A 13,342-nucleotide genomic window follows, 5' to 3' on the forward strand; every position below is an offset into this window, starting at 1 on the left:
AAGACATCATGGTGCCACATTCTCAGAAGACTGAACTTCAGTTGAAGGCTGGCACAACAAAGTCAAACATTTGGTCCAGGTGGCTGAACAGGTGGGCTCAGATCCAGATGCATGTCCTTCATGTACATTCGGAAAGAACAGCAAAGTGCCTACCACCAATGAACACCGGGCCCTTTTCTCAAACGCATTTGTATGTTTTGACAAGGATGTTCAGAATGAGAAAAATATTTCGACAGTACAGTGGACAAAAATGTGTTGCGGAGTCGGATGCAAAAATATTTCAAAGTCACAGGATGAACAAAGATTAAGAAGCTATTATGGTGGAAGAGTCGGTGTCAGTGAGGTGTTTGATGTGATGAAATTATTCTTCAAGGGGAAGCTTTAGTTCTTCATGATTTCTGCTTCCTCTCTGAGGGAGGAACTTCAAAAGCGTAATGGGGGCAGGTAATGAAGAAGCAGCTCGTAACCAACATCGGCTGAGGTGACATCGATTGGTGCTCATTGAGTTCTCGGTTGTTCTGGTTGCACCAGGCAGTTCCGCTTCATCTCCACTTGTGGCGTTGTCAAACCTGGTTGACAGTCCTCACACTCCATTTGACCCTCAAGCCCTGCCCCCATTGCACATCGGACGGTGAATCGCAGACAGAAACTGATCATCTGTCCCATTATAACATTTCCTGACGCTGAGTTATTTTGTGAGAAGACAGACAGCTCTTTATCCTTGACATTTGTATTTAACTAAAAAGTAAAAATTCATTGAAAGACTCGTCAATTTAAATATTCCGTGATATTTCTCTTAACATTAAACGATGTAGTAATTCACCACTCCTTATGATGTTACCGTACTAGTCACAGAGGCAGTCAATACTACTTTAGCTAACATGAAAAGAAATTCAACACCGTAAGAAACGGACATTCCAAACATACAGAACACCATGAAGCCAGATATGCTGTAAGATCCCAAATGAAATGCGTTGGTGCAGGAAGGATTGGTGGACACTCGAGATGGACAGAGTTGAACTCAGCAAGTCATAGCTGTGATAGCTTTATACCAATAATAACAGTAATACCAAAATACCAAAAACAGAACACTGGCCAGATGACCAGCAGAGTGTACCCCGATTCTCGCCATTGTCGCTGGGATAGACACCATCCACAGGGCAGGGAAATGAATAAATGGATGATACTGTTGGTGTAAGACTTCTCTTGGTGTAAATGACATGTTTGAAGTTTTTTTTATGTACTGTAGCCTCAGTGCTTAATGTGAGCATTGCTCTCAGGAACAGTATTTCTTTGTCTAACATCGATGCAACACCACTTGTCTTATACAGTAAAACAGCACCCGACAACAGGACGGTGGCAACAAAGCAGGTGCTGGACATACATATCATGTTAAGCCCACGACTGTAATGATAACAATGTTGCTGATGCTTTGTGGACGTCATTCATGCTTATTGTTTATCTTTAATGTCTTATACGTGACAGTGCCTTTGTTGTCATTGGCTGATGTGACTTGTGGAATTTCCCCGCTGTGGCACTAATAAAGACCGTCTAATATTTTTCCTCCTTCTACGATTGAGTTAATCACCTACATGACAACTAAACTTTTCTGGGGTTTATGCTCGCCCAGTGTTTCCTTTGTTTTCCTCTGATGGGACCAAGACTTGCTAGTTCGAAAATGTCTCCACAAACATCAGCTTTCTATAATTCCCACTGTTTCTCAGTTGCTGAGCTATAAAACTCTCAATGGAGGGTCATGTTGGTGTGGTATTTTACAAGCGCATGCAGTCAGGATCTTTCAGTGCGTTATAGCCGGGCGCTTCAGTGATACACTTTCAGGTTCATAGCGTTATTACGGTTGAAATACAGGAGTGATTGCCAGGCTCTCGGAGCCCTTGCTCCCTCCCCCACTTAACACCCCTCCCCAGCCTCACAGGCTCACGAGGCTGCCTGACTACCGGCGTTCACTTCGCTCCGAGAAGCAGACTTGTCCACATGCAGTCGGAGCCTGACGCACCATTCACGCGGATTTAACAGATGCTGCCAGCGAACAGGCAAGACTGGAAGTTTGAGTCTGGGCAGCGACGCGAAACTCACGGTAGGTTCTTCTCTTCCACGTCCGTGAACGCGTCTGCCGGAGTTGAAATGAATAAACGGGATGCAAGTGGCTGCTCTACTGCAGGTTTCAGCGAGCGTGTCTGTGTGAATGAAGTGTGTTTGCGTCTGAATGGAAAAGTTTGCCGGCGGTTTTCTGTGCGCGCTTGTCTTGACAGCGCAGACGCTATAACGGGCTGGATGGAGAATGAATGGCTCACTCTTTTGATCGAACTTCACTTCGCACGAGACGGGCAGCAGATACGTGACGTCTGTCATTGCTGGAAAAAGTGGGGAGAAATCTGGTGACATAGTTGGTTCCCATGAATGAAGCACTGGCTCTTCAGCCGTGAGAGCCAAAACAAAAGGCTGTCCTGCTGACCAATGGGGGCAGAGAAGGCTGCTGGTGTGGAGTGGTCCTCTCCCGTCTTTGTCCAACCTGAGACCCCGAACAAGCCGGGATGACATACCCCGCTGTACTTGTCTCTCTGACCTCCATCTTGTGCACTCACTTTAACATCATTTAAACATCCATCTCCTCACTGCGTGCTCTTCAAACGGGCCCCTGCTCTAATGTTGTGGTCTGCCGTGAAGGCTGATGGGTTAATTGTTGAGACAAGCCCCCGGGGTACCTCACATTTCTTCCGCCTCTCCTCATTGATTTTAGATGACTACACTGTGTCTGTAATTTTTATATTTATGCCTGGTGCACAGGGTGGAGAAAAAGTGCAGGGGAGTTTATAGGATCTTTTCTAAAATGTACCAGAATGACATTTGCACTGCGCAGTGTTTTGTCTGTGGAGATTCATGTTAGGAGGTAGTGGACGTCCCCCCTTCACCATGGTTGTCCCCTGGGTGGGTGCGCCGTCGCTGTGGATTTCATTATCGATTCCCAGATAATGTTGTTATCATGGCTTAAGTGGGCTTTGGCCTTCAGCTCTTACTCATTCGGTTTGCAGCCAAATGTGATAAGGATAAGGACTTCTGAGTCTGTTCTAAGAGGAGGCGATCATTCTGAGTGATGAGCCCACCTGTTTGGAGTAGTCAAGAAGAGTCATGTCCACATAGATCAGTTTTAATCCCATCGTTTCATAGGGTACTGTTCATGATCAGGAGGGCAAGATATCACTGCCGTTGAGCACAGTCTTCTTTTATAGGCAGGCAGGGATTGATTGAAGAATTTTGTCTGCTGCCGATTCTTTTTGTCAGATAGCACTTTCACTTGCAGAAATCCAGCGTTTACTGTCACTGGGATGGCACTGTTTTCAGACCCTTTGCCAGACTGGATATGAAAAGGCTTTTTTCTCACCTTTGATTATTTTAGTATTTTAGAATGACATCATCATTGGCCTTTATCTCTTGTGTGCTCAGTAAGTCACCAAGCAACAACAGCCCCCGCCACATGGTGCTGAGCTTGGAAACTCTATTTTTTTAAATTAAAATAAGCATGATCTGGTTGTACAGTGCTCAAGCTTTTTATGCTCATGCACAATTCTGTTTTCTTTGTTTGTCGAAAGTGTTACAACACCACATACAGGTGTTTTGTGCAGTTTTCAGTTGAGTTGGCCGGACACCTGAAACGGCTCCATTCTTCCCAGGCGCTGTTTTGAAAATAGTTGGAAATAAGGCGTCATGTCATGTGGACATGGCCTCAAAGTAGAGCCAAGACATCTGTTCATTGAAAATGCCTGAGAAAGGTCAGGTGGTTAAGCGATCTTGATTGGTTTTATGGTTGACTGCATTTGATGCATAAACATTACAAAATGAAGGGATGGTCATCCAGATGGTTGAGAGGTGAAATTCAGGTGAACAATTTCAAACCTTATTTAAGTTGCAACCCATTTGGATGATAACTACACAGGACATTGAAGTGGCTCTGTTATGTAAAATGAACATTCCACACAGTGGACTTTACCAGAGACTGACTCCAGTGCTTGTTGACCCTTTAAGCTGTGGGCAGATGCGTGTTTTGTTGTATTAAAGGTGTGAAGCATTCACTTGATGAGAAGACTTGCTTTGTTTGTTATAATATTAGTGGATTAGACTGCAAAGCTGCCTGCATTTTCTACTCTACACCAAGTAGATTTTCTGTAAAATACTGGCTCAATTTAAGGCCCAAAAGTCATACGTTGGGTTTATCAAAATAATCACCAAACACAATAATAGTAATCACTAGCAAGGGCAGCACTGACAACCTCATTCCCATTACTAGTCAAGGCTTCTATCGTGTGTGTGTGTGTTTGAAGTGTGCAGCGACTTGTAGGCGTGGGGTGTGGGTTGTAGGCATCGTAAATGTGGCTGGGACTCCTCATTCTCGCTGCAATCTATGATTATGCAGCAAGTGGGCTGAATGATTAGCAGGATTTAAATCCCACAGCTGGGTGTGCGACCATGTCTGTGGGAAACACTTTGTTTCTTTCCCTTTGAGCACAATCTCATCTTTCGCGCCGCTAATGCGGAGCGACCAGGAGCCTTTGATGGATGTTAGTGAAGTCGTAACACAGCTAGCCTGACGGCTCTTGATTTAGATGGGTCTAAATTTTTTGGTCATTGAAGAATTCCTTTTAAAGAACCTTCGAAGCAAAAGAGGAGTTACTAAAGAACGATTCACAATTGAGCAGCTGCCGCATGTTGTCATATCTTTCCATCACCTAAGGTTTCATTCATAAAATAGACAAGATACAAACAATGAGAAGTGCATAATGAATACAATTCTAAGTTCATTATTTAATAGTTTAAGAGCAGGCCTTCAGAATACGTGATGGCATGCTTAAAGATTGCGATGACAGTATAACTTCCGATAAATAAGAACATACTTCAGTTTGCATACATTCCCAACCCACTCCACACTTCAATTGCTGGAGTTGCTCTTTAAGGTGGTGCTGCAGGAAGGTTGATGGAGTCACTTCTAGCTGTTGTTAGATCTGCTCTGCAGGTCCTGCACAATGACTCTGCAAATCTAGGATGTTTTTTACTGCTTTAGTGTGTCTAGTCCATCGTGATGTAGCAGTTGTCCCCCTCATCCTGTTGCTTTTCAATTGTGCCACGTCTTACGGCTCTTGCCAGGCTTTTTTCTCAGTGTAGGGTCAATCTCTTCTGCCTTGGTTATATTCACGTTTTTTTTTTCTAAAATGAACTTTCTTCATCATTTTATTATGTATCACTGTCTGTCCAATTGCAGACAATGTTTGTGCTGTAGAATATGTAATTTCAATTCCACTCAGTCCTCCACCACTCTGAAGGCACACTCACCCTTAATCTAAATGTTGACACAGTTGTCTCACACATACAGTATGCTATCAATAAAGTCACTGTTGTTCACAAGTCGGCTTTCATTGTAAGTCCCACCACTTGATTTTATGAGTGCGAGTATGGAGTCATCCTTTTGGACTGCATTTACCCTTTTCTTTTCCCCAACACTCAGCCCTTTCTGGAACAGCAGGCTCTCTACACCTCTGAAATAAGTCCATTGTTTTGTCTCTGATGCAGAAGAAAATCCACAAGAGGCATCACGGTCAAGTGAGCCATCCAGCTACACTCAGTTGTTGTTTGTTTTTCATGGTATTACCGGGTGTTCCCACAGAAAATTTGTTAGAGTGGTGAGCGTGATGGGGATTGCGCCTGGTGTAGAATCTTGTTATGTTCAAGATGTCCTAGACTCGGTTCTGTCAGTTTAATATTGAGGATAAATTGTTGTGTGAGCTGGTGAGTGAGAATGAGACAGCATGCCTGAGTGCACTGAGATGTTTGTACCTTCGTGTTGGATAACAGATGATGCGCTGAAGATGAAGATACTATATCCAATACGATCAACATTGATGTAGTTATATATAGTATATATAGTCTTTTGTCCCTGGGGGAAACCTTGTATTCACGGTAGTATGGTAGCACCCGTGCTTCAGTACTGCACCGTACTACTGATGTAACCTTCCATCATGTGCCGGAACTGTTTGTGTATACCATTAATATTCATAACTGAAATGTCATCCTGAACATGGACCCAATTCTTAAAACACACGAATGTTGTTTATCAAATACCCCGTATCAGTGCTGTGTATTGGCATGTATCTTGCAATACAATACATATCCCGATACAGGAGTGGTGATATGATACATCAACAATATAGCCATCATTTTAAGGGGGAAAAGATCAAATGCAGAACTCAGTGCAGCTACACTTTCAGTTAAATGTCGCAGTCCAAGAGGACCCTTAAAAAATATTTTGTGTTCAGAAGGAATATGTTATTCGTATTAAACACGTCAGAAATGCAGCAACATATCCAAATATGTATGTATTAAATATCGATGCTTACTTAACAATATCACACAAGTATTGTGATATTTCAGCAAAAAATATTGATACAATATTGTGCAATCAAGTATCGTAATATATGAACATATCACTATTTTCCTACACCCCAACCTTGTATCAAGTTCTTCACAATGCCTTTTTTGGATTGGCTGTTGTCGTCAAACTTTCCCCAATTGTTATGAAGTTGCCTGGCAAATACAGCTGAAGCAGAGTCATCCCCCGCTTCACCACCGTTGCTCTCACCTCCTCCTTCACTTTATTGGAAGTAATTTGTACGCAAATTGCATACAAGATGTGTTTCTATCAGCATGGAAATGCAGGGACTGATCTGGATGAAACAAGGATGTTAATAAAGTGTGTTCCTTAGATGAGCAGCAGATGACTATTAATCTCTGTGAACGGATTTGCTATTGAATACCTTGTTCCACATTTCCCATGGGAAGTGAGTTTGATCTAAATTTGAAACGCGATCTCCCAGAATTCAATGGAAATGTGCACTTAATCGTGAAGACCAAGTTGGAACTTGGCAGCAAATGTGCATTACCCTTTTCAGAATCATGGATTTAAGGCAATTAGGTCGTGACAGTGACAAACGGATCCCCATCTATTAACAAAGACGGGGTCGGAGCACAAACAGGAGAAAGCTGTGTGCCGAGTGTGTGTGCTGGCTGGAGATTCGCTGGGACTTTTGTGCACTGGAGCAGCTTTGATTAGCGGAGACACTTGAGGTCTAAACGAATACTTTCATGCGGATTGTTCTGCTACTCTGCCTTTAGCGTCAGATAGATTTTACATGGCGGTTCGCTTGTTTATTCGCACAGATTCCGAAGACAAACGCCATCATTACTTTCACGCTGTTGTTTGAAAGGCGACTGTGTGTCATGAATGTGTAATGATTCATCGAAATGAAGTGGAAATTAGAGGCAATAAAAAACAATGTCTCGCTCTGCTTGACTTGAAGCCAAATGTCTTTTGCTCCATTACACTCTGGAACAAATTTCAGTGGAGAGCAGTTTGGACCAGATGGAGATACTGACAATCATCAACCTCAGTGTCTCACCCCAAAACCTGTGTCCTTCCTAAGCTTTTCCACTGACTAACTCCATTAACTTTTTGTGGCACAGTTCTGTTTGAGTGCCTGAAGCGGAGGCCTGTTGTTGCCCAATCAAGCATTTAACCCCCTTATCATAACTCATAGTCACATATTCTTGAATAGCGCCTAATGTAATGTATGAATTATGCTTGCACTTCATTGTTACAGAAAGACAATATTTGGACTACATTTAGCTTCTGAGCAACAAATTCTTGTACAGGTGTGACATGAAATTTAAATGAAAAAAAAATGCAGAATTTAGAAGTAAAACCACATTTTCTAACATGGTTTCTATTTGTAGTGTTTACATGTGAGGTCTTCAGGTTCATGGTAACATACTTTAGACATTTTTTCAAAGCATTCATTTGTCACTATAGGAGGTTATAGGAGGCTGCTGCTCATCCCAGAAAAAAATTCTACGATGTAAGGATGGGCAATATGGACAAAACGTTCTATTTTATACATTATATTTTACATCTCTCGTAGATCCCGCATGGGTTGATACAGTATGAACCAAGGCAGACGACCATGTTGGAAACCCTATTAGGACCACTCGATCAAATAAAACAAGCGATCCAGAGACTTAGAGTCAACCGACATCATTCTCAAAAGTTTCCTGTTTTAAAAAGAAGTTTAAAACTGTGACCGTGAACCGAAGTCCACCAATCTCTCCACAACTGTCACACGCCGGTGTCGGCTGTCGCGGCGGAGCTGGAGAGCACGGCGTGCTGTCATGGTCTTGTCGTATTCATGTATGCAAGTCAAATGCAGCGAGTGTGCCGCCTGTTTATCGAATTTATCATGAGATGCAAAATTCTCATGGCGGGGATCGTTTTTGGCGGTGTATGACAAGTCATCCTCCCTCCCTACTGTGACAGCATGTTCATTTTACATGGATTTCATTGTTGTATACTTAAAATAATCCATATGACAGTGTCTCAATGACATTAAGTAAACAGTAGAATTCTCCTTTGCATATATTTCCTATAAGCTCAGAATCAAATTCCATACTTTGTTTCGTGGTGCTCATGAACCAGGCCACAAAAATCGCCCAACAACAATAACCATATTATTTGCCAAGTGTACTTTGCAAGTTTGTGCAACGCATTCTATCACTAGAAAATGAGACAGGGTGTATGCGGAACATTCATTGGTTAGAAGGTGGGTCTGGAATTGCGCTGTGCCACTGCCAAGTTTGGGGTCATTGCCTGTATTAATGATGCATGCTAAAACTAAATGTGCTTTTATTTCCTCGCCATCTGCACCCTGCTGCGATGAACAAATGAAGCCAGAACAAGTGGCTTGATTTATGGGTGTTGGAGAAACTGTTTTGTGTTCTTTTATATAACTGTGTGAAACCAATAATATGCATTGCAACACATGAGGCTCCATGCTCATCCTACCTCCTACATAGGGAGGGTAGGGGAACACAAGAAAAATGAGGAGGATTTAACTGCTGGTTCTGGCAAATGTTCCTTCGCTGCAATTCTCCGTTTGTATATGGGTCTGTTTTTTTCAACCACACAGCCCTACGGGCAGATGAACCTGGCAAAACATAAAATCCTTGTAGAATATAAGCGGTTTAAAATTATTAAAATAAATAACTCAGAGTGCCGGGGGCAGTGCGAGGCTGAGGTTCAACTATCTTTTGAACATACCAAATGAATCAGATCAGTGAGTGTCAGTGTTACATGCTGGAAAGAATATATTTTTTAACCAAAATGCATCATCCAGATTTTAATCCTATGAACCTGAAGCATAATTTCAAGATTATATATCTGAGCCTAGACAGAGCCTGGTTTTAGCTGATAAACAGTTGAAACAAGTGGCTCATATGTGGATGTGTTTGCTTTCTTTTTTTTAGCTCTGACATTTCCAACAACCCATCAATTATACCAAGCACATCATAGCAATAGTACGAGAAAATAGATAGTATATAGAAGCAAATATACAACAGCATTAAGAACCTGAAAGGTTTGTTAAAGGTGGTATTAAAATTGTAGGAAAATTAAATGTACCGAAAACATTTATCTCCCTACAAATACGTAAATAATCTAAATGATTTGCAGCAGAAATGTGTCTTTTCTCTGAAAGTTTCCAATAACCTGTTCCGTTGGAATGTGAAACACTATTAAATTGAGTGATTGAACACAAAATAAAAAGTGTTGCTCGTATCATCTGAGAATGAAGTGAGAATCCAACGGTTCCTGATGTAGAAAGTTGGAAAATAATACAAAATCTGGACAGCCCACCTGCAAACTGCCAGGCAGGGTGCTTCCAGAAATCCATATCTCATTCAAAGGTGCAGGGATGGTTTTATTTCATCTTTTATATGTCTGCTGAGGCACCAAAATTACAACCCAACTAAAACGGCCAGTTATTCTTGCTGATGAAAATGGAATCTATTGTTTAACACTGAATATTGTGGAATTTGATATAGCATGCCTCATAAACCGTTAATATGTAGAGGGGGGACATATGTCTAGTAGAGGCCCACTGATCTGCATTTTTTTGGCCGAAATGATTGCCCATTTTTGCCAAGTCCCAACAGGCTGATACCGCATGCTGCATCTCAGTCTGCACGAACAAGTATTCAGAAACGACCGCCATCGTGGCTGGCTGGCTCTAATGTCTGCCGGTCTACTCTGCAGGCGGGGCTGCAACATCACAACAAGTTGTGTGATTTTTATTTTATTATGTATAAATGGCATGAGGGATGCTAGTATTAGCTGCCCAAAACATTGTTTTCAGAACTTCTCCGGTGGAAATGGATGCAAAAGAACAATGGCTTAGGTCAATCTGTGACTGTGATGGATAAACAAAACACGCTGTACCAAACTTAGTCTTGCATTATGTAGATAAAATATGAAGGCAGAAGGCAGGATATGGCAATATCAACTTGTAGCCACCATGTAATTTTAGCAGCCTTGTTATCTTGAGACGTTTTGTCTGTTTTGTTATTGTTCAGCGATCTATATTTATTCATGTTCTGGGTTCTGCATGTGTTCATGGGTTTGAAAGGAATCCCGTAGGTTAGCAGAATGACCACCGTTATTAGTGGCTCTGTCCGCCCTTAGTATCTGTCTCCCAGATGTCAGTGTGACAGATCTGCAGAGACCTCAGCAATATATTGTCGCACGGTTTCCAATCACCTCAGCCTTGCGAATGACTAGCTGAATGAAATCTTTTGTCTCTTATTTCTCACTTGACTGTGTTTTGAGATTGTTTCTCTAAATTTCACACAGTTGGCTGCTCTCCTGTCTTATAACTGACATTTAGAAGAGATCAATTTCTGCTCTGCTCTGACTGAACTGAAGGTGCAAGAAACTAGTTTCTGCCGCTCTCACTCTTTTTTTTTTTTTTTTTTTACAAGAGACACCTGGTTAACACGAAAAAGAGAAAAACAAAAACCCATGCCAGGGTCGTGTGCCAGTCTGAGATCAAAGGTCAATATCCGTTTAGCAGGCTCCAGGTCAGACTCAAATACCAGACACATACTTGCAAAGCTGTTGAGGACATGAACCAGGCTCTGAATTAGAAATCTGACCAAGTGACCAGGAGTGGGGGACAGCTTTGTTTCTTTACCTGCTCTTAAAAAATAAACAAAGCAGTGACAGTGAGATAATCAAGTGCGCTGGACAGTAACTTGCAAGAACATAACTGGTTTGCTACAACTTCAAATACGTATAAAACAATGTGGTACACTTGCAAGGCTTGTGTTTGCCTTTGTATTGCTCAGAAACAATGAGGAAAAAGGAATGACCCATTTCTACTGTCACAAATAGTGTTCCGTCACATTTCAGTGAATGAAATAGATTTTGTTGCGGCCAAAAGAAAAATTTGTTGCGTTTACTGAGGTTCATTGGAAAGCGTTTCCCCGACTTCCCCAGTATGCTTCCGCTTCAAATGTTCATGGATAGAAGATGTGCTACAATGGTATGTTTGGCAAATGTTACATCTTACTTTGGTATTTAGTTTGTCCATTGTGATGTGTACAGTTTTGGGTCATGGTGGTCGCGGAGCCATTAAAAATATGAAGATTCCCTTTCGGTGATGCAGTCAAGGTGGCAGGCAGTTGTAGAGACGGCAGATTGTAAATTAATCTGGGCTTGCGACGCTCAGATGAATTCAATAACTGATTCGAATTTAATGAAAAGTGGAAATGGGACAATGCACAACGTGAAAACAGATTTATTCAAGCATGAAAAAGTAAACGAAAACAATCCTCCATTCAAAAACATTTCAAGTCTCCTTTGTGATGCTATAATCGACACATCTTGAACCAAAAAGAGCTAGTTCACTAAGAAGGTGAGACACAGTAGGGTTGTGGAGTCCAAACTTCACAACATTCCCAGAACTGCCTCAACTTTTGAGGTTCTTCATTAGTGAGAGAGCCATTCAGTTGCGTTTCTGTGATCCAAATAGTGGCTGGCTACAGGTTGATTTAGGTACTAAAACAGGAGAAAAACAGCATGTGTTATGCATATGGACAGAAGGTCACTGTCAGACCCTCAACAATGCCTTTACTCCTTGTTCACCTATATGCTGCATAAAATGACTCGGTGGGCTGGAAATCTTGCGTGGCATTCCATTCCAACATCTCTCGCTCACCAGAAAAGAATGCTGGTGACACACCGCCAAACTCCCGCCATTGTCCACAGACTTGATATTTCCCACTGCTGCCCTAGATCTCATCGTAACCATTGAAAGGTTTTTGTTGTGGCCGAAGTCTGTTAATAATTGAATAGAAAGAACTTGCTGCTTTCTGGACATATAAAAGCAAAATTGGCCATGAGCCATTTCGACAAACTTTCGAAGAAGGGTCAACATATTGACTCCATTATCTGTTGCGCGAACTGTGTGCTGGGAGTTAGGCTAAATCCCTATGACAACTGAGTTTTGTGTCAATATGAGGGCAGCCGTTCACTGCCAACTAGGCTCTTGTGAGATTTTCTTTTACATCAGTTGGGCTTTCTGTTCTCTCTTCTCATGGGATTTACCCAAGAGCTCATGGGGAGCTCGTATTTGACACATTTTTTGCTCACAGTATGAACAAAGCTGAGTCGTTTACTCTGTGCATGATATATATGCTGTTGTTAGAGGCTTCCTTCCTTCCATTAATCAAAACAAAGGAATAATAGTTTTTGTTTAAGAGGACGCATTACTGTGATTTATGCTAAACCTCACACACTTAAATTAATGAGCGAGCAATCCATGTATGCGGGAGGTGAAACATAAGTACAACCTTTCAAAACAAGTAATTAATTCTCGGCTGTAGCAGCTATGTAGTTTCTATCCCCAAGTTGAGGAGTGAACTTGCTTGTCAAATGGGGGATTGTAAGAAGTGAACCTAACAACAGACAAAGCAACGTATATTTAACACTGGCTGTAAGTTCATAGTCATTTTGGAATTGAGCCTGGCTCCAAGCAGAGTGGGGGTTAGTGAAACTACATGGAGATACTGTTACACTTACATCACCCCTTTCTCCAGTCATGAATAGTCTGACTTGTGAGTATATCCAAACTAGCGATCCCATTAAAGTTCTTCATCCAGACTTCTTGTACGAAACGTAAACAACGCGATGCAACGTCAACAACAACGGAGACAGGAGAGAAACAAAAAACATCCCTCAGATGTTTTGTGTTTTGACTGATATTAGGTCTAATTTGTGTGTACGGTATGGCAAAATGAAAATAAATGTGTTCCCATAATGTAGTCAACTGCTGGAGGCTTATGACATTCACATGAGTAATAGCTAAAAAAGAACTAATAACTAAAAATATCTGAAATGATTAAAAACTTTTCATAGCACAAGTAGAAAATTATCAAAAAAATTAACTTC

The 13,342-nt window shown here is 41.7% G+C and overlaps 1 protein-coding gene across 1 annotated transcript in view; it reads left to right on the top strand.

Annotated features, from left to right (window-relative positions):
* Positions 1-1,946: 1,946 nt before the first annotated feature.
* LOC128752593 (carbohydrate sulfotransferase 15-like) overlaps positions 1,947-13,342 on the top strand; it is a 33,178-nt gene continuing 21,782 nt past the window's right edge. The window contains exon 1 of the mRNA XM_053853964.1: positions 1,947-2,098. The gene's annotated coding sequence lies outside the window, so the exon portion shown is untranslated. The remainder of the gene's footprint in view (positions 2,099-13,342) is intronic.

This window comes from Synchiropus splendidus, chromosome 1, assembly GCF_027744825.2.
Source record: "Synchiropus splendidus isolate RoL2022-P1 chromosome 1, RoL_Sspl_1.0, whole genome shotgun sequence".
In the NCBI taxonomy this organism is placed as follows: domain Eukaryota; kingdom Metazoa; phylum Chordata; class Actinopteri; order Syngnathiformes; family Callionymidae; genus Synchiropus; species Synchiropus splendidus.